The sequence below is a fragment of the Vulpes vulpes genome, chromosome 3, assembly GCF_048418805.1.
Source record: "Vulpes vulpes isolate BD-2025 chromosome 3, VulVul3, whole genome shotgun sequence".
Taxonomy (NCBI): Eukaryota; Metazoa; Chordata; class Mammalia; order Carnivora; family Canidae; genus Vulpes; species Vulpes vulpes.
In genome coordinates, this window is record NC_132782.1 from 105,181,165 (window position 1) to 105,201,050 (window position 19,886).

Below are 19,886 nucleotides of genomic sequence, written 5' to 3' on the forward strand. Positions count from 1 at the left end.
TCATCATATATTTTTGTAGTTTCTCAATGTCCTAAAATGGCCATGTAAGACTTGAATAAGCAGGGGGGGCACTGGCATTTTTTAATGGGGTGATTTGTTATCATAAGATGTAAAGTGTCTGGTTCATAGTGAGAGCCGAGGGCTGTGAGCACCTTGGCTCATTAAGAGAAGGAAGTAAACAAAACCTGAAGAGAGAAGCAGACCCCTCACAGCTGAGGCCCCTCAGATGCCCTGATCATAAGGAAACCTTGAAAATACAAGGTCCGCAAACTTTCCTCCCTGCATGTGTATGTGTGCCCGTGTGTATACGTGCGTGCACCTGCTGGAGGTTACTCGTGAAAAGCAGATCCCAGGCTTCAGCTGTGAGTCATGGGTCTCGGGTAGGACGGCTTTGGGTGATCTGAGCAGGTGCTGGGGATCAAGCCTCCCCCGGGGGCCTAAGGGGCAAGTCTGCGCAAGGCTCCTCCCAGGGTCATCAGCTGTGGCCCCTGTTAATCCACCCACAGCATTAAAGCCCAGCTGCACCCCCTTCGCTCTTCCTGGCTCTCCTGTGGGTGTGGGAGGATGTCCCTGGAAGCCGGAGAGGTGGGTGGCGTTTTACTTTCCTCTTCTGTTAACCTCAGGCCAGGCCTCTGAGGCTTGCCTCAACTCTGGGGGGTCCCCTGGTTGCTGGGGCTCAGGGCAGGAGGGAGGGGCTTGGCTGGGAGAGGCTGAGCGTCGTGGGGCAGGGGTGAGGGGGCAGGAGGGCCACGGGTAATGGGCAGTGTGAGCGGCAGTCCCGGCTCCGTGACGGCTGCAGGGACGGGCAGCACCGCTGGGTGATGGGGGAGGGACCGAAGGCCAAGCGCTGGATGAGGCCTTCCTGAAGTCGCCAGCTGCCCGTCCCGCGCGCATCCTTGGGGAGGACGGAGGCTTGTGCCAGGAGCAGCTGCAGGGCCCCGTCCTAACCCGGCCCAGGAGACTCAGGCCCGTGCCCTGGCTCTGGTGGCACCCAGGTTAGCCCCGGGCTCCTCTCGTGGAGGGGTGCTCTTCTCCCTAGGGGGTCTTATCTGCCTGCCGGACGTCCTCCTGGGGGGACCCGAGGACGGACGGGGCCTCGACCCCCGTGGACGAGCCCAGCCCGGGGAAGGGAGCTGGGCAGGATGCAACCTCGTGGCTTGACGTGGAGCAGGGGCTTCCTAGGCGCCTACCGATGTGGGGAAGTGCGGGAAACCTTGGGTGGAGGTGGTTTTCCATGACCTGGCAGGGCAGCCGTGAGGTGACTGGCCGTTACCCTCCAGCTGGACCATAAAGGAAGGCTTAGGGCTGCCCGCGGAGGTTGGCCCCAGCCTGGGAGGCCAGGGAGGGCTTCCTGGAGGGGGTGGACAAGCAGGCCTCAGCCCTGTGGAGGTGGGAGTCAAGGGCCATCTGGGGCCGAGGGAATTCGTGCAGCTGGTGAAGTCAGGGAACGCGGGGCAGGTGGAGGTGGGCAGGTGGAGGGGGCACGCGCGGAGCAGCGGTTCTCGGATAGTGATGCTGCAGCAGTGGCATCCACATCACCTGGGAGCCTTGGGGAACAGCCATCCTCCGGCCCTACCTGGGCCTGCCTCCGACCCCGGCTGGTGGGTTTCCATCAACCAGGTTTCTAATAAACCCTCCTGGGGATGCTGGGGCACCGGGGAGTCTGAGCAGTCCTGATGTGGCTCTGCAGCGACAGAAATGTCAGTGCTCAGGTAAGGTCACCTGCCCGTCATAGACCATGGCAGGTGGAGGCGCTTCCGGGCCTGAGTGGACCCAACTGGCTGGGTCTCCTAAAGAAATCATTGGGACTTAAATACGCTGGAAAACCACCACCTCAGTTACCGGGCCTTGGGAGGGGCCCTCGCAGGTGAGAGGTGACCTCGGCTCCGGCCAGCCCTCCGTGCTGTTGGCAGAGGGACGGCAGGTGCTGGAAGCAGCAGGTGCAGGGCCGTCCCACCCCTGCCCTCGGGGTGGCCCGTGGCTGTGCCCAAATAAGGGACCTTCTAGTGCCATATGTAGGTTGCTGGGAAGCTGTCCCCTGCCCCATGGGCAGGTGTCACCCCGGGCAGCCTATATCCGGCCTTTAAACCCAGCTGGCCATACCCCCCCCACACACACACACACCTGTCTTGGCTTCAGTCCAACACTAAAGCTTCTATGTCCCTGTCGAGCTGACCCTGAGCCCGGGGAGTAGTTGCTGTGTTGCACCTTGTAGAGGAGAGCAGAGGGTCAGCCAAACCCAAGGAGCTGTTTGAGCCTGCAGGGAGGCCCGGCCTGGAGGTCCTGGCTCTAGCGACACAGGTGCGCTGATCGCTTCCCTCCAAACACCTTCTGGCCTCAAATTTATTAATTGAAAGTGGCTGAGCGGGGCGCACACCTACTGCCGGAACCTCCACCCCACAGGTGATCCTGCTAACTTCCTGGGCACCTGCTATGGGCCTGGCACGCTGCACGCTTCCAACTAAGCGGGGCTGCTATTGGCTTTCCTCTTATATCAGAGCTGGGGGATGGGCTGGTAGGGTCAAGATTCTAATGGGAGTCCCCCTGGTGTAACTCTGGGGGTGTCCCACGAAAGCACCGTGGCTGTTGGAATTCAGGATTGACAGGTGTCTGGTGGCCAGGACCCAACACCCAGGCCACTGGCCACCTCCTGAGCCACGTCCAGCAGGGTGCTTGCAGCTGGGGATGGTCGCTAAACAGTACCACGTGATCCCAGCAAGGGTGCTGAGGAGGTCCGGGGTCTCCTGGCGGCTCAGGGCCCCGGCCCAGCTGTCAGGATCTTATTTTCTTAGGTTCTGCAAGCTCCTCTGATTCCCAGGCTCGGAGGCCGATGCAGCATCCCCTCTCCTGATATCTGTGCAGCCCCCCAGGGGTCTCCTCTCTTCCTGGACGCCCTCTTGGTCCCTTCTTCCATGGCAGCTTTGGCACCCTGAAGAGGGAAGCCCTCAAATGGCAGCCGGCTGCACCGAAAATGAAATTGGAACTCCTGTGGCCGCAGGACCTTGGTTTCTGCACCTCTTCCTTCCCATCCAGTAGCAGCTTCCTCTCATTCTGTTGCTCCAGCCACACTGCTCTTCCTGCAGCTCCGTGAACATGTGCACATTCCTGCCTCGGGGCCTTTGCATCCATGGTCTCCCCGGCCTGGCAGGTCTTCACCTCAGATCTCCTGGCTGAGTGGAGTTCAGATGTCTGTTCCCTGAAGAAATTCCCCAGCTACGCTTGATCAAGTTAAATTGCAACAAGAGGGCTTATTGCTACCAGAAAGGACTTCTTGTTGGCTTCTCTACCAGTTTTCTTCTTCCCACTCCATAGTAAGCCTCAGTGGGGGCAGGGATATATATATATATTTTTTAAGATTTTATTCATGAGAGAGAAGTAGAGACACAGAGGGAGAAGCAGGCTCCCTGCGGGGAGCCCGATGGTGGGACTCGATCCCGGGACCCTGGGATCACGCCCTGAGCCGAAGGCAGATGCTCAACCTCTGAGCCATACTAGGTGCTCAACGAACACTTCTATGTAGAAATGCCTCTTTGATTGCTCGTGCTCTCAACCCTGGTGTTGACCTTGACTTCTCCCTCTTTCAGCTTCTCCAGAAATGCTGTCAGCAGTTCCTTCTAAGAGCATCAAAGTCTTGCCATCCCAACCCAGGCCTCCTGGGAGCTCCTGCTTCGTCTCCGCGGCCACCTCCCTCGGGAGCCCTCACCCGCTGGGGGCCGGATTATCCCCTGCTGCGGGGCTGCCCTGTGCACCGTGGGACATGGAGTGGGACCCCCGGAGTCCAGGGCCCCCAGCCACTGCCTGATGTCCCGGGGCCTTGCCGGGAAGCCCTGCCACCAGAGCCACCTGAAGCCTGAGATGCATGACGCCCCTCCGCTGCACGGGACTCTCTGGGGACCCCTACCCCGTGGCCTCCCGAGCCTGCCTCGGACTGGACTCCCTCTGCTCACTCCCCCCTGCCCGTCCAGGGTCATGCAGCTCCCCCTGAACGTTCTCTGCTGGCTGTCTCTGTGCCCAGAGATGCCCCACGGCCCTTCAGGGCTCCCCCAGCTCCGTATGTGCTCCCCTGGGTGCCTCCACCTGGACCTGGCGCTTCCAGGCCACGACTAGGGACCCCGTCCCAGCCACTTAACTCTGGAGGGGCAGGGGAACAGCAGGTGAGGGAGGTGGCCCGAGGGAAGACCGTTCCCCGCTGGGGACTGCTCCTAGGACCCTGCACAAGGCCTGACCTGTCCGGTAGCTGCTTGCCCAAAGGCTGCCCCTCCGAGGGAGCCCCCAGCGGTGGGGGGAAGGCAGTTTCGTACCCCGACTCTGCTGTTCGCTTGCTTGGTCCTCCTAGGTGCAGCTTCCCACGGGCGGGTGATGGCACCTTGCCTGCAGGTGCAAGAGGCAGCGACGCCCAGGCAGCGAGGTAGGTGCGCGAGGACCCAGCCCCAGGCGCTGGCCTTGGAGATGTGCTACTGTAGGTAGGATGCCCAGAACCCCCCAGAACGCTCCTGTCTGCTGTGCTCTGGGGCTTAGGTGGCCCTGTGGCCTACCGAGGCCGGCATTAGACCAGCCCGGAGACGGGGACAGAGGTATGGGGAGCCCCTGTCCCTGGTCGTCCTCCCCACACAGCACCAGCCATCTGGGGAGCGTGTGGGGTGTGCGCCCCGGTGAAATCCTGACACCCCCACCCAACCCCCCGCTTGCCCCCGCTTGCGTGACCATTGCCCTGTCATGAGTGGCCGTGGGCGTTCTCTGCGAGGGCCTAGCCCAGGGCCCAGCGCCGGGGGCCTCTCATGTGACCCTTGCCTTCATGTGGGCCCGGTGCTCGGGGGGAAGAGGCCGTGCCCCGGGGATCCCAACACCAGGTCCTATGGAAAGAGTCAGGAGCCCCTGCCCAGGGATGGGGGGGCACGTGGGGAAGAGCCTGGAAGGGTTTAGGAGCCATTAGCTCTGACTCCAACAAGGAGCAGCTCTGCTAAGGGGCTTGGACAGTGTGACCCGAGCCCGGTCCTTCCAGGCTGGGAAACTGGAGGTGCCCGGAAAGCCTTTGCTCCCTGGGGAGCCCCGTGGGTGGAGCCTGCTGCTGTAGCATCGGCTTGCTCTTGCTCGTTCTCCCCACTGGTCCTCTGCAGCCTGGGAGCTTAAGATGTGCCACCACTTAGGGACCCGGGGCGGGGGGCCTCCCGGGAAACTCATCTGCAGGCATTGAGGACAAGGGGATGGATGCATCCTGTCCAGGGAGGGGGAGGTCCCCATGTAGCAGGGCAGGACGGGGAGTCCCCAAATACGGGTGGTGATCTGAGCCCTTGTGCCAGGTTTCAGGAGGCTGAGGGACGGGGTGCTAGCCGGGCTTATTCTAGAACCAGGCCGCCCAGGATGGCAGCCACCAGCTGTGCCAGGCTCCCAGTCCCTTGAGGTGTGCCAAGCGAGGCGAGGGGACGGTTGGAATTTTGATTCCTCTAGAATGAACTTTAAAGCCTGGTACTGGATTCAGTTATGGGAAGACTGAAATACGTTTGGGACAAAACGGGTACGTGAGTCTCCTTGAACGGAAAATCCTAGGAAACCGAAGGCCCTTCCAACCAAAGCTTAGCATCTGGATTGAGACGCTGGAAGTCGAAAATATCAAACTTCAAAGGAGGACTACTTTTCCAAGGATAGGTACTTTACGTATCTTAGTGTTCCAGCGAGTTAAAAATAACACTTCGGATATATTGGGTTAAAGGTATTTCACTTGGTTATTTTTGCTTTTAACTCAGATCCTGGAAAGTGTTAAATCTATCTGGCTGGCAGGAGATCTCCTCCAATGGCATTGCTCTAGGGGCTCCGTCCTCCTGGATTTTTGGCAGCAGTGAGTAGAGCTGGTATTCTGATTTTTGGCCAATATGGTAGCCAAGAAAGTATCTCATTTGTGGGGGTTTTTTTTCCCCCTTGACTTTTTTTTTCTTCATTTTCTTGGGGTTTATTGGCTTAGAATTCTGGCAACTATTTCCCTGTTAAAGAATTTGTTTTTCACCCTGGTTTGTGGAAGATCTTTCTGTACTAAATGTGTCCTCCCTTGCTTTCGAGGTTTGTTGTCGGCCTTCTTTTTGCTTCTATTACTTGATGTAAAGAAGTTAAAAATTCTTGTGTGATCAAATATTGTGTGATCAAGCCCTTCTCTGGGTATGATATGGTTTGGATTTGGGTCTTTTTATGGTTTCATTTAGATTTCATCTGGGCTTCATTGTAGAATGTGGTGCAAGGTATTGAACGGATGAGAAATTTGGAGGGGAAAACTATTTTAACTGTGTCTCCACTCAGTGGATACGTACATTATCCTGATTGTGCCCTTAGAGCACTTCTGCTTCTGGTCTTTTTTTGCTTCTGTTATCTTGTGTCTGATTCAGTCACTGGGAGGGAGACTAGGAGCACAGCATGTCCTTCCGTGTACAGGAATCAGACTCGTTGGTAGCAAGTGGCTCACCCAAAGATCGCCAGTTTACCAAGTAGTAGGGTTGGGGCTTGAATATGGAAATGCTATTTTTTCTTTTTTTAACTGAACATATGCGGTGTCACTGGGGACCAGAAGAAATGCCACTTCCTTAGGTCATAAATTTGAACAAGCAGAACCTCCTACTTCTGACGTCCCTTAACTGGAGTTAGACCCAACCTCATCCCTCTCCATCATATTCCCTACTCCCTCCCCTTGCCCATTCTCTTAGGATGTGAGTAGAGATCTCTGAGGATCCTTGTCAAGGTCTCCAATTTACTGACCAAGTGTGAGTTCTCCATCCTCCTGGGCAACTATGTTCTTCACAACCTGGATGTTACAAAGTTCTGACCACTAGCCCATCCAGACCTCCCTCCTCTGTCCCTGGTGAAATGTGTGCCTTTCCAGACCCTTTTCGGTGCTTGAATGTCTACCCCTTTAGGACTGTTTCTGGTTTTGGTGTCAATACCATCATGAATGTATTGTTCAAATCTTTTTTCTTTTTTTTCCACTTGTATCAGAAGAATACTAGTACACTTCCTCTTTCCAAATGCTACACAGCAGATTATGGTACAGATACCCCACGGCTTATCCAGCCACTCACCCGGCACTGGGCACTTGGGTTGTCTTCTGATATATATTTTTTTTCTCTCTTACAAGGCTATGAACACCGTGTTCAGGCTGTCTTGCCAACACGGGAAAATGCTTTTCCTGGGGGAAGGATGGTGAAAAGTAGAACTGCTCCATCCTAGGTAGGCTCATACCTTACTGCCAAGCCTCCAGAATGGTTTGGCAATTGGTGACCAGCCATGCATGAAAGTACTGTGTTTCAGGTTTTGGCAATTTACTAGGTAGAAATATTTAATTCAATTGGCATTTCTCTGGCTAAGTAGGTTGGAGGCTTTTTCATATGATCATTGGGTACTTGTATTTCCTCTCTGGATTGCACACTCATCACTACTACCCACTTTCCTTCTGGCTAATTTAACATAAAAGGCTTTTGGCCTCTCAAGTGAATATATTTACGATAATTTTAGATAATCTGTCACGTGTGTTAATATCTTCTGGAAAGTCGCTTGCCTTTGAACTTTCTTTTTTTTCTTTAAGATTAGAAGATTTTATTAGAGCAAGTATGAGTAGGGGGAAGGGAGGTGAGGAGGGGAGAGGGAGAAGCAGACTCTGCTGAGCAGAGAGCCTGGTGTGGGCTCGATCCCAGGACCCAGGGATCATGAGCTGAAGGCAGATGCTTAACTGACTGAGCCCCCTGCCCAGGTGCCTTTTAAGTAAGGTCTATACCCAATGTGGGGCTTGAACTCCCAACCCCAAGATCCAGAGTTACATGCTCTGACTGAGCCACCCAGGCAACCCTGAACTTCCCCCCCTTTTTTAGGAAGGGGGAGAGGTGGGGAAGGGGGAGGAGGGACTGTATCCCAGTCATGAGATCATGACCTCAGCTGAAATCGAGAGTGGCACTCTCTGGACTGAGCCGCCCAGGTGCCCTGAACTTTGCTTTTCTTATGTGGAACCCTAATGCCTTACTATACCCCTATTGACCAGTCATCTCTGATGGCTTTTAAAACCGTATCTGTAAAGGTCTTTAAAGCCCTTAAGCCAAACATTTTCTCATGTTTTATTGTAATATTTTAATAGTTTTGGTTTTTACTAAAACTTACTTTTGCAGGTCATGAGGTAGGGTTCCAGCCTCTAGGGTTTGTTTTCGTTTCTTGTAGATGTGCAGCCAGTTGTCTCGATATCAACTGTGGAGGAGTCTGTTTATGGGAAGTCTCCCATGTAACACCATAAACCCCTCTCTATCTAGGTCTGTGTTGTCCTTCATAGGTGTGCACATCTCTGTTCTGGTGTCCCATGGCTTCCTCCTCTATTTTAGGTATCTGGTGAGACAGGTCTCCCTTTGTTTTCCCAAAATGGCCCCAGCTCTTGTTCTGAACTTCAAAATCTTGTCATACTATGGAAAAAAATCTTACTGGAGCTTACACGGGGGGAGTATATTACCTTCATAAAGTATTTAACTTGGGAAGAGGTGACTTAGACTTTTATCCTAGTCCTCTCCTTCACCCATTGAGTCTCTTGTTAGTCAGGCAAGATTTATCCTTGCTCTCCAACCTCCTTTTTGTCTTATAAAGTTTTATTACTATCCAATTTTTAAATTTCCTATTACGTTTTTTATGTAGGTCTCCTGTCCACCCACTTTGCTCGCTTATAAATGGTATTTTCTTAGAACACAAAGGACTTCCTAGAAAGCCTCTATGATCTATACTTTAGTATCTGTTTATTTCTAGTTCTTGTTAATGTGCTATAACCTCTAGGGCAAGTCTGAAGAATGGCGATACCAGGAATCTGTGCATTGGCCCTAACTTCTACTGGAACCCATTTTAAAGCTATTAATTCATTGATTTAGAGGGTTAATTCTTAGGTTGATCTCACACTGCTCTATTCATTGCAGCTTTATATTGTGTCTTAGGATGGCTTAGACCTCATCCATCACTAATGGCTTTGGGCATAAATTTTTCAGTCATGACTTTTCCTCACAAAATCTTAAATTTTCTAATTTTCAAGAAAATCCTGTAGCCTACTGTGGTTAACCTTTATTGTATCTTTCAAGAGGTCTTGGATTTAGCCTTCTAACCATAGAAACTTTTAAGAATAAGTTATTTGACTTTCAATGCCAAATAACTGCCTCAACTAAGATTCCATTTTTTAGTTTGTTGAGAAAAACATCTGTTCTTAGACCCTCATTTTTCCCCCCTCTTCCTTGTTAATCTCCTTTGCTTTCTGGCCTTTGGCCCCTTGTTCTTTGTGGGACAAATGAACTGTCCAACCCTGCTGGTGATCACCATGTGGTGAATTCAGAAACTCCTCAATTCCCCTCTGCTGGCATGAGGGATTCTCCAGGCCTGGCTCTCTTGAGGCAAGAAAGCTTTTAAGGTCCTCTTCAGTGTCAAGAACTTTTAAAAACTAAGAGGATTGGACATGGAATCCATTTGCATGTCTCTTAGGATTTGAGAGCTCTGCTCTGCATCCCCCGATTTGCCAGGCTGTTGGAGACCTCCCCTCCCTGTGTACGGATGAGGCGAACTGAGGATGCTCTGTAGCTACCCAAGATGTGACCCCTCTAAAGTGAAGGCATAGCCTGTGTGTCTTAACGCCTGGTTCTCCTCTCGGCAGATGACTTAGGAAGTTGCCTGGATAACTCAAAGTATTCTTGGGATGACATTTCCTCGAGTGCACTTACAGGAAGCATGCTGGTATTGGGGGAAGCAGGATCCTCCCCGTGTCCCTGCCCCCATAGTCAAGTACAGGCTCTGGACCCCAAGTGCCTACCAGAGGCCTCAAGTTCCACACCTGCAAAATGTAAAATACTAGTCCCTCCCTGTAAGATAGTTCGGTCCATAGCATAGGGATTAATCTTCTATCTCCTTACCCCCCAAACACCCCAACACAAACTCCTGTGTGGAAGCCCTAACCCCCAATGTGACTGTATTTGGAGATAAGCCTGTAAGGGGATCATTCTGGTTACATGAAGTCATGTGGGTGTGGCCCCAATCAGGACAACTGGTGTCCTAAGAGCAACCAGGAGAGTGGCTTCACCAGAAAGTCCTTGACCTTGGACTTCCCATCCTCCAGGACAAGGAGAGATTTCTGATGTTAAGCCACATGGCCTGTGGCATTTTCTGGCAGCCCTAGTGGACATTCCTCTGGTCCCAACACCTAGCATACTGTATGTGCTCAACACATTTGGGCTTCATTTAGTTATTCTAGCTATTGCCCTTACCCATCGTCCTGCAGGCCAGAAACATACCCATCACATTTGGACCACTTGGCACTTTTTGCCAGTTCCACCCTGTTGAGTATCTCCCATTGAATAACCTCTCATGTTGGTTGTCAAGCTATTTATGTGCTTTGCGTGACTTACCCATATTGCTGGAGACTAAGACCATGGTCACTGGTCCTTGTCTGCATGAAGGAAGCGAAGTTGGCCACGAAATGTGAGCTACGCCCCTGGGCATCCGGGGCTCACACAGCTGGAGGTACTAGTCCCTACAGTGACATAGGCACGAGCTGTTGGAATCCGGCTTTTCGCTGATCTCGAGCTGCAACAGGTATTTGACCACCCAGCTACCAACCACGTGTGTGCCCCGGAAGAAAACCAGTAAGCGTGCTTGCAGTTTGCTCCTGAGGCACCATGCAGCTTTGAGGTCTCCTTGGACAGTTGGCACCAAACACAGTGGCCATAGGAAGGTTCCTGGGGCAGCAAGTGGTGGTGCAGGTTGAGAACGTAGCTCCTGTCCTCGAGGGCATGGGTGCAGGCACCCAAGTACCTATTGGGTTACGGAGCTAAGCCCTCCTCGCCTACACTGGTCCCCTCGGGAGCTTGATTTTCAGGTTTCCTGCCTCTCTTGGCTTCACCAGATCTTAGAACACTAAGAAGTGATTCTGCCTCTCTGCCTTGAGGGTGACTTTCATCTAAGGTGCACCTTGTATTCTAATGGTCCTATCTCAAGGTTAAAAGACGTGAACCCCAAGCACCATCTGGCCACTGAGTTATAGGGGAGCTTCCCAGGTCTGTCCCCTCCCATTTCCATCACAGCAGCCCCCTTAGCATCTTCAAATATTCTGGTGTAGACCCCGAAGTCAGCTGGAAGGCTCTGCCCCTTAAGATCAAGGTAAGCGTGCTTTTCAACCCCTAGTCCGTGTTTGGAAGTTCAGAGTACCTTACAACCCTACAAAACGTCCCTTAATCTCCAGACCCTTCATAGTGGCTCATCATGATGTCTTCTGACTTTTGATTCCTCCATCCCTTTCTTCCCGGGATGGTGTGGTCGGCAGGCACCGTGGAGCCACCTCGAGTCTCCTGTCCTGTGGGGTCTGTGCTCGGAGTGGCCAGCAGGGACCTCGCAGGGTTGTCTCATTGCTGCGGGATCATGGGCACCTTCCTTCCGAGCCTTTTTTTTTTTTTTTTAAATCTGGAAAATGGGGCTAAAACCTTGAGTGACACATTTGTCAGCCATATATAAGGTACCAGACAAGCAGGCGACCCCAAATTAAAGGTAGATATCCTTATTCTCTTGTCTCCAGACTTTAATCCTGGTCTTACAGGAAGGAGAAAGCATGTGAACCTCCTCTGGGCTCTAAGGTCCACCCCCAAGCCTCCATGGTGATCTTCTAGTGAACTTAGTATGTGGCCCTCAGCGAACTTGAACCCGTGGCCTAAATTCAGCCTGCCTCCAGTTCTGTATGCTGATTTGAATGCAGCCAGGCCCAGGCACCTGAGGTGAGTTGTTGACATGAAGATCTGTGCCGTGACACTAGAATGTTCATTCACTGTCTTGTCCAGAAAAAGCTTGCCAACCCCTGGCTTGAGACGATTTCTTCCTGAGCTGGGATTTGTGCTACTGGCTCCTTCAGTCAGAGCTAGGACCATTTCAGTGGATGGATATCGGCCGAGGCTGAAGTGCAGTGGCCTTGGTGTTTGGGGAGAGGATGCAGAGGTGGGGGATCATAGCACCGTCACCCCGGGGCCTGCTCCCAGGAAGGTGGGGGACAAGGCATGATGGGCCAGGGACCAGAATTTGAATTTAGGCTTTGCACAGACTAACCTTGACCTCTTGATCAAGCCTCAGTTTCCCTACGTACCAAATGGTTGTAATAGAACTTCTCCCTTCACGGGATTATTACGAAGACTAAATGAGTTAGAAAAGTTACCCGGTAACTGAGATACGTGAGCCCCTTCCTCCCCTCTGCTCCCAGCTGTGCCTGGATAGGGGGTCCATCTTTCTTAAACGGTGAAGGCTCCCCACCCCGGTCCGCGTGTCCTGGAGCCAGCTCTTCCACCTCCGCTCTTCCCCAGGGGTAGCCCCTCAGCTGGCAGCCCCCTCCTTGCACCCCGACAGCCCTGCTGCCCAGGTCCTGGGGCCCTCCCCACAGCCGCCCTACTCGGGGAGAAGGCTCAGGGCCACTCCCTAGGTGGGGATCGCCAAGGACACCTGGGTCCCTTAGTCTCTAAGCCCGAGACTGCTATCCTTGGAACTAAATTGGGATTGCCACCTTGTGTCCATGTCCTCGTCCCTCTGCTCCCCCAGGCACCAGAGCAGATGGTGCCCATTTTGTCCCTGTCCCAGGTCCCTCCCGAGTACTGGGCTGCCTCCTCTGCGGGTGCCTCTCTGGGCAGATGGTGACTGACCACCCTGGTCCCCGTTCAACATCCCCCCTGGGGACAGGGGCGGGCAGCAGCTCTTGGAGCTCGGGGTGGGACAGGGTGAAGGAGGGACGCCCGGGACGTGCTGGGGTCTGACTGCCCACCCCCCCTGCCAGGTGTGCGGTCCCTCCTGCTTGAATGCTGCAGCTGCCTGCCCCGGGGCCCCTCTGTGCACTCCCACGCGCGGCCCACCCCAGAGCCACCCTCCCCTACCCCCTTCCTGGGAACCCAGCCCCTTCCTGGGCGCCTCTGCACCAGGCCTGCTGCCTGTTGGGCTGCTCTCCTGGGGGCCCCCACAGCCCCTGTGCCGCTCGAGCCTCAGACTTCAGCCGGGCTGAGCTTCTTCCCCAAGGTTAGCCCCTCAGCCAGCCCCCTCCCCCGCCAGTTCCCTAGTGTGCCCCCCCCCCCATCACCCTAGCAGCTTAGCACCTTACAGCTGGTACAGAAGCTTGAACTGCGGTTCCCCTGGGCTAAGGCTCGAGGTGCTGGAGGGCTGCCGCCTTAAGGGGGCCGGAGGGGTTCCCTTTCCCTGCCTCTAGAAGCCACCTGTGTTCCTCGGCTGGTGGCTCCCTCTCCCAAAGCTCCGCAGTCCTCAGGGGGCTCCTCTGTCCCCTTTTGGCACCCCCAGCACCGAAGGCCCAGCCCCTGTCAGCTTTAATTCCATCTGCAAGTTCCCTCCCTTGCAGGGGTGGCAAGGCCTACCCCCACATTCAGGGGTTACCACGTGGAGATCTTTAGGGCTCCATTTCTGCCTATCACAATCTATTAGGCTTCTTAATTTTTTTGCCAGGCTGGCATGAATAAAGTGGGTAATTATTTTAACTTGAATTCACTGGAGGTGTGTTTTGGTCTTAGAGGCAGCAATACCATGCTCTTAAGTGGTGTCGACATTCAGGGCCCTTCACTGGCTTGGATCCCATGCGTAGTGAGCCCGTGGGAGGGGCACCAGATGTGCAGGGGACAACCCTGGGTTTGAATTCAGAGCTATTAGCCGTGTGACCCCCGACACCTACTTCTGGAGTCTCGCTCGTCTTCCTGTAGAGTGTGGCTTTAAAAAACACGCACAGCCCTGTGTGTTTTGAAATGAGTCAGTTGAACCGGGGTAGATGAGCAGGATGGAGCTGGAATCTTGTGGGTAACAATGAGGGCCGAGGGTCCCTATCTCAGCCACCGCACCACAGAGGCCAGCTCCTCCATCTGGGCTTGGTGGTACCTTGATTCTTCACACAAAGGGATGAAGTGCTGGGTCAGCTGGAGGCAGGCAGGTTCTGTGTCACTGTGTCATCCCCACAGCCACCCCTTAGCCAAAGGGGCATCCTTCGTCATCTAAACAGGGCTCCTATTTGAAATGCGGTTCCAAAGAGGCTTGCTCGCCATGGCCAAGCTCTGGATGGAACAGAGTTCTGACCCCTTGTGTTAGCTCCCCTTGGGTGGGAATCCAGGGCCGCCCTGTGTGGCTGGGGAGAGGTCACAGCCCCAGGGTGCCTTGTTGGTGTGGCAGGGGGGACAAGGAACCCAACCTGTGCCTGCTGGCCAAGCTTGTGCATGTGTGGGGGCTGCCTCCTCCCAAGGGAAAGAAATCTTCCTCCTCGTAGGCACAAAGGCATGTTATGGGACCTGAAGCTCTGTGCGTGTGGGGTAGTGAGACGGGTTTTTCCCCCAATCTGATAGAAACACGGATTTGCCCTGCATCTACACAGTGACCCTAAAGCCCTGGGGTTCATGCTTTTGTCCACGTGTAGCAATGGACAAGGACACCGATGTAACGTGCCTAAAAATGTTCATAATCTGTTTTCTGAGAGAGCTGGAAGAGTTACATATCGATGTCATTAGACTTGAGGGTTCTCCTAAATTCCTTCTGGCTAGAGTTTGTCCTTCATAGGCGGGGAGGGTTGTGGGAAGACTCCGCAGGCCCCCCCAGCATGGCCCCTGAGGGCCCCAAACAGGAAGGATGCTTCCTTACTGAGCAGGGGGCCCTGAGCTGTCCCTCTCCCCCGGGGTGCGCATAGCCTGGGCTCCAGAAGACCTGTATTTCCCTAGACTTGATCAGCTGTCAGTCTGTGGCCTTCACACGTGAACTTGATCTGAAACATGACATTTTGCCAGCAGCAAAGCCGTGTCACCACGAAGCCGTATCCCCATCACTAACTGAAACGCCTTTGTTAAGGGCCTCCTGGGGAGGCCGGGAGTGTGAACGTGCGGGTCAGCCTTCTCCATCCATAAGAGGAGAGTGAATATTATAAAGACCACTCGAGAACACCGGGTAGTTAGTCTCCCTAAAAGGGCTTAGAGTAGTGCCTGGTGCACAGTGAGTGCTCGGGACAGGCACGGCCAGTGTGGCCTGCTGTGATGAGGACGAGCAGCCCAGCATCTGGCACACTCCGCCCAGGAAGTTGTGCTCACGATGACCTGGAACCTTAGGAGTGGCAATAACATTTTAACTGAAAAGTCTTTAAAATCGAGATACTTTCAAGGAGATAGACGCACAGATCTCTAAGCGTCTGGCCCAGGGATGTACGCATGCTTCTGCAGGAGCCACACCGGCCGAGCTCCAGAACATCTTCATTCCCTCAAACCTGGCTCGTGTCCTTTGTCCACTCTCCTCCCACTCCTGCCCAAGTGGCTGCCACCATCATGATGCCTTCCTCCATGGGTTGGTTTTGCCTGCCCTGGAATTGCACGTGGTGCATCACCTAGCAGTTCTGAGATCCTAACCTGTCAGACTCAGGCCAGCCCGATGCTCTCAGTGCTGAGCAGTATGCAGTGTGCGAGCGCAACGTACTTACCAGCCATGGCACGCTCTGGTGGTTCTTGGGTGTGGGCGGTTACCAGGGAAGTTGCTGCGGCCGTTCTCGTAAGAGACTGGCTTTGGAGACCCACTTGCATTTCTGGAGCGGAGAGGATCTCTGGTCCCAGGAAAGGCTTCTGCTTGGATCATTTTCCACACCTGCCTCCCCCCCGCCCCCCGCAGGAGCGCTCCCTGCCAGTGCGGGATGTTGGCCACCTAGAGTTTAGCCGTCCGGGGGGGTGCACGGTGGTAGCTCGTGGACAAAATTACACGTCCCTGGTAGGTAATTACACTGAGCGCTGCTCCATGCGTTGCTTGGATGGCAGTGGGTCTTCCTTTGTAAAGGGGCCTTCGGGTCTGTTGTCTGTTCCTTTTTTGGTTTTTATTCAGAGGTAACATTTGCTTCGAAAGCACGGATGTAAGTCTTCTGTCAGGTCCATGTATTAGGACTTGCTATTCCAGGTTGTGGCTTACCCTATCCTTCCTGATGTCCTTTGACATATGGATGTTTTTACTTTGATTTAGGATATTTTAACATCTTAAAACTCTAGTGATTGTTTCTACCCTTTGTCTAAAACTTTGCCTATTTCAAGATCCTGAAGGCATGTCCCTACGTTTCCTAGAATCCCTATATAGTCTTTTTTGTCTTTGATTCATCTTACTCTAACTTCTGTGTGTGAAATGATGAATCAAAGTTCATTTTTGTTCTATAGAAATATCTACTCTTCCAACGAGCATCATTAATTTTCCTTTCCTTTTTTAAATTTTTTTAAAAAATTTTCCTTTCCACATTAAATTGGTAACTTTTTTTTTTTTGGAAACTTTATTTTGTAAGTGTGGGTCTACTTTGTGGCTGGCTATCCTATTCCATTGATCTGTTGGTCCTTCTGTCAAAAATCACACTTTCCAAAACTGTTTGGGCTGTATGTCCTCTGCCTGTAAAAAAAAAAAAAAGCTTATATTCATCTTCCCAGTTTCCACAATAGTCTTGCGGAGGTTTTTGAGATTGTTTTAAGTCTGCAGGTGAATTTGAGAAGGAACTGGCATCTTAACATTGAATCCTCTAGTCCACCAGTATAACAGATCTCTTCATTTAGATTTTCTCTGGTCCTGTACCTTTCAGTGACATTTCTTATACTTACAGAAATTCACCTGAGCATTTTGGCTTTTGATGCTGTTGTAAATGGTATTCAGTTTCATTTTTCACCTTTTTGCTGCTGAGATAATGGAAGTTAAATGGATTTTTGTATGCTGACCTCCTCTCCTGAAACAATCCTAAATTTGCTAATTAGATCTAGTCAGGCTTTGTTTTTAGTAGATTGCTTGGCATTTTTTCCATGTACGGTGTTGTAACCAACACAGTTTTGGCTCTTGCTAATTTTTGTAACTTCGCTGTATTTCTCACTTAATTGCATTGGCCAGGGTCTCCAATAAAATTTTAAATTCAAGTGGCCAGAGCTGACCTCTCCTCCTTGTTCCACATTTTAGAGGGAACCATCTTTCACTGTTAAGATAGTAGCTATAGGGTTTTTGTGGGAAGGCTCCATGAGGTTTTCTGAGAGTTGTCATAAGTATGTATTGACTATTTTCAAAGCTTGTTCTGTCTACTGACATTATGTGGTTTTACTCCTTTATCTCAATGTGGTGAATTGTGTTACTTTTCAGATGTTAAACAATATTGGATTCCAGAATCAAACTTCACCTGGTTGCTCGATTTGATTTTCTGAACATTTTGTTGAGAATGTTTGTGTCTGTGTTTATGAGCAGTAGTGGTTTGTAGTTTGTTTCTTATGATGTCTTCTCTCTCTCTTTTTTTTTTTTAAGATTTTATTTATTCATGAGAGACCCAGAGAGGCAGAGATACAGGCAGAGGGAGAAGCAGGCTCCATATGGGGAGCCCGATGCAGGACTCGATCCTGGGACCCCGGAATCACGCCCTGAGCCACCCAGGCATCCCTCTTCTCTTGGTTTTGTGTTGGAATGATGCCTCTTAAAAAGAGTTGGAAATATTCTTTTATGAAAGAGCTGGCGTAGAGTTCCTTCGGTGTGATAAAACTCTTTATGTAACACAATTTTCCAGTGAAGGCCTCTCTGAATGGATTTTTCTTTGTGGGGTGCTTTTAACTTAAGAATTCAATCATGTAATAGATTCAAAACTCTTCAGATTTCACATTTCCTCCTGGTCAGTTATGGTAATTCATTTCATCCCAGGGATTTATTGACTTTTAAAAACTTGTCAAACGTAGTGAAATAATGGTTCATAAAGTTCTTTTTAATGTCGGTAAGACCATAGTGATGTCTTTTCATTTGTAATGTTAGTCCCTTTAGACTTCCAATCCTAAGCTAGTGGCATATCAACGTGAACTTTTCAAAAAATCAACTTCAAAATTTGTTTCCGTTACTAGGTTTCCGGTTTCATGGATTTCCATTCTTGTTTCCTTCTTTCTGCTGGCTTTGGGTTTACCTTCCTCGTCAAAACTTAAGACACTCATCTCACAGATTTCCTCGAGTATGTCTGCATTTCAGTCTGAGCACTGCCTTAGAGCGGAAGCCCTGCCTGCGTCCTTGTTGTCCTGACACTCCCACTGCACACATTAGACTGTATGGATCACCACGGTGGCTTTTGCTTTGGACTATTTCTTTTTTTTTTTTTTTTTTTAATTAATTTTTATTGGTGTTCAATTTACCAACATACAGAAAAACACCCAGTGCTCATCCCGTCAAGTGTCCACCTCAGTGCCCGTCACCCATTCCCCTCCAACACCCGCCCTCCTCCCCTTCCACCACCCCTAGTTCGTTTCCCAGAGTTAGGAGTCTTTATGTTCTGTCTCCCTTCCTGATATTTCCCAACATTTCTTTTCCCTTCCTTTATATTCCCTTTCACTATTATTTATATTCCCCAAATGAATGAGAACATACACTGTTTGTCCTTCTACGATTGACTTATTTCACTCAGCATAATACCCTCCAGTTCCATCCACGTTGAAGCAAATGGTGGGTATTTGTCGTTTCTAATTGCTGAGTAATATTCCATTGTATACATAAACCACATCTTCTTTATCCATTCATCTTTCGATGGACACCGAGGCTCCTTCCACAGTTTGGCTATTGTGGCCATTGCTGATAGAAACATCGGGGTGCAGGTGTCCCGGCGTTTCACTGCATCTGAATCTTTGGGGTAAATCCCCAACAGTGCAATTGCTGGGTCGTAGGGCAGGTCTATTTTTAACTCTTTGAGGAACCTCCACACAGTTTTCCAGAGTGGCTGCACCAGTTCACATTCCCACCAACAGTGTAAGAGGGTTCCCTTTTCTCCGCATCCTCTCCAACATTTGTGGTTTCCTGCCTTGTTAATTTTCCCCATTCTCACTGGTGTGAGGTGGTATCTCATTGTGGTTTTGATTTGTATTTCCCTGATGGCAAGTGATGCAGAGCATTTTCTCATGTGCGTGTTGGCCATGCTTTGGACTATTTCTTTTATTCAAGTGTAATTCATGTACAGTGGTAGATTAGTTTCAGGTGTACAATGTGATTCAACAATTCTATACATTTCTCAGTGCTCATCACAAGTGTATTCTTCATCCCATTCGCCCTTGTGCCTGCCGCCCACCCACCTCTCCTCTGGTAGCCTCCAGTTGTCTGTATTTAAGAGTCTGGTTTTTGTTTCTCTTCTTCCCTGTGTTCATTTGTTTTGTTAAATTCCACACAGGAGTGAAGCCCTTAGAGTTATTTCTTTCTGACTTATTTCACTTAACATTATACCCTATAGGGCCATCTGTATCGCAAATAGCAAGATTTCATTTTCTTATGGCTGAGAAATACTCTTCGTTCATCCGTGGATGGATATTGGGTTGCTTCCGTATCTCGGCTATTATAATAATGCTGCCATAAACATAAGGGTGCAGATATCTTTTTGAATTCATGTTTTTGTTTTCTTCGGATACCCTATAGTGGGATTACTGGATCATATGGTGATTCTATTTTAACTTTTTGTGGAGCCTCCATCCTGTTGGCCACAGTGGCTGTACCAGCTTGCATTCCTACCAACAGTGCAACAGTTTTTTTTTTTTCTTCACGTCCTTCCTGACAATTAGTTGTCTTTTTGATTCCAGCCATTCTGACAGGTGTGAGGTAGCAGCTCATTGTGGTTTTGATTTGCATTTCCCTGAAAATTAGTCATGTTGAGCATCTTTTCATGTGTCTGTTGGCCATCTGGATGTGTTTTTTGGAAAAATGTCTACTCGGGTCCTCTGCCCGTTTTTTTTTTAATTTTTTTATTTTTAACTTCTTGGTGTTGAGTTGTGTAATTTCTTTGCATACTTTGGCAATTAACCCCTTACTGGATAGATCACTTGAAATGTCTCCTGCCATTCAGTAGGTTGCCTTGTTCTGTTGAAGGCTTCCTTCACTGAGCAAAACCTTTT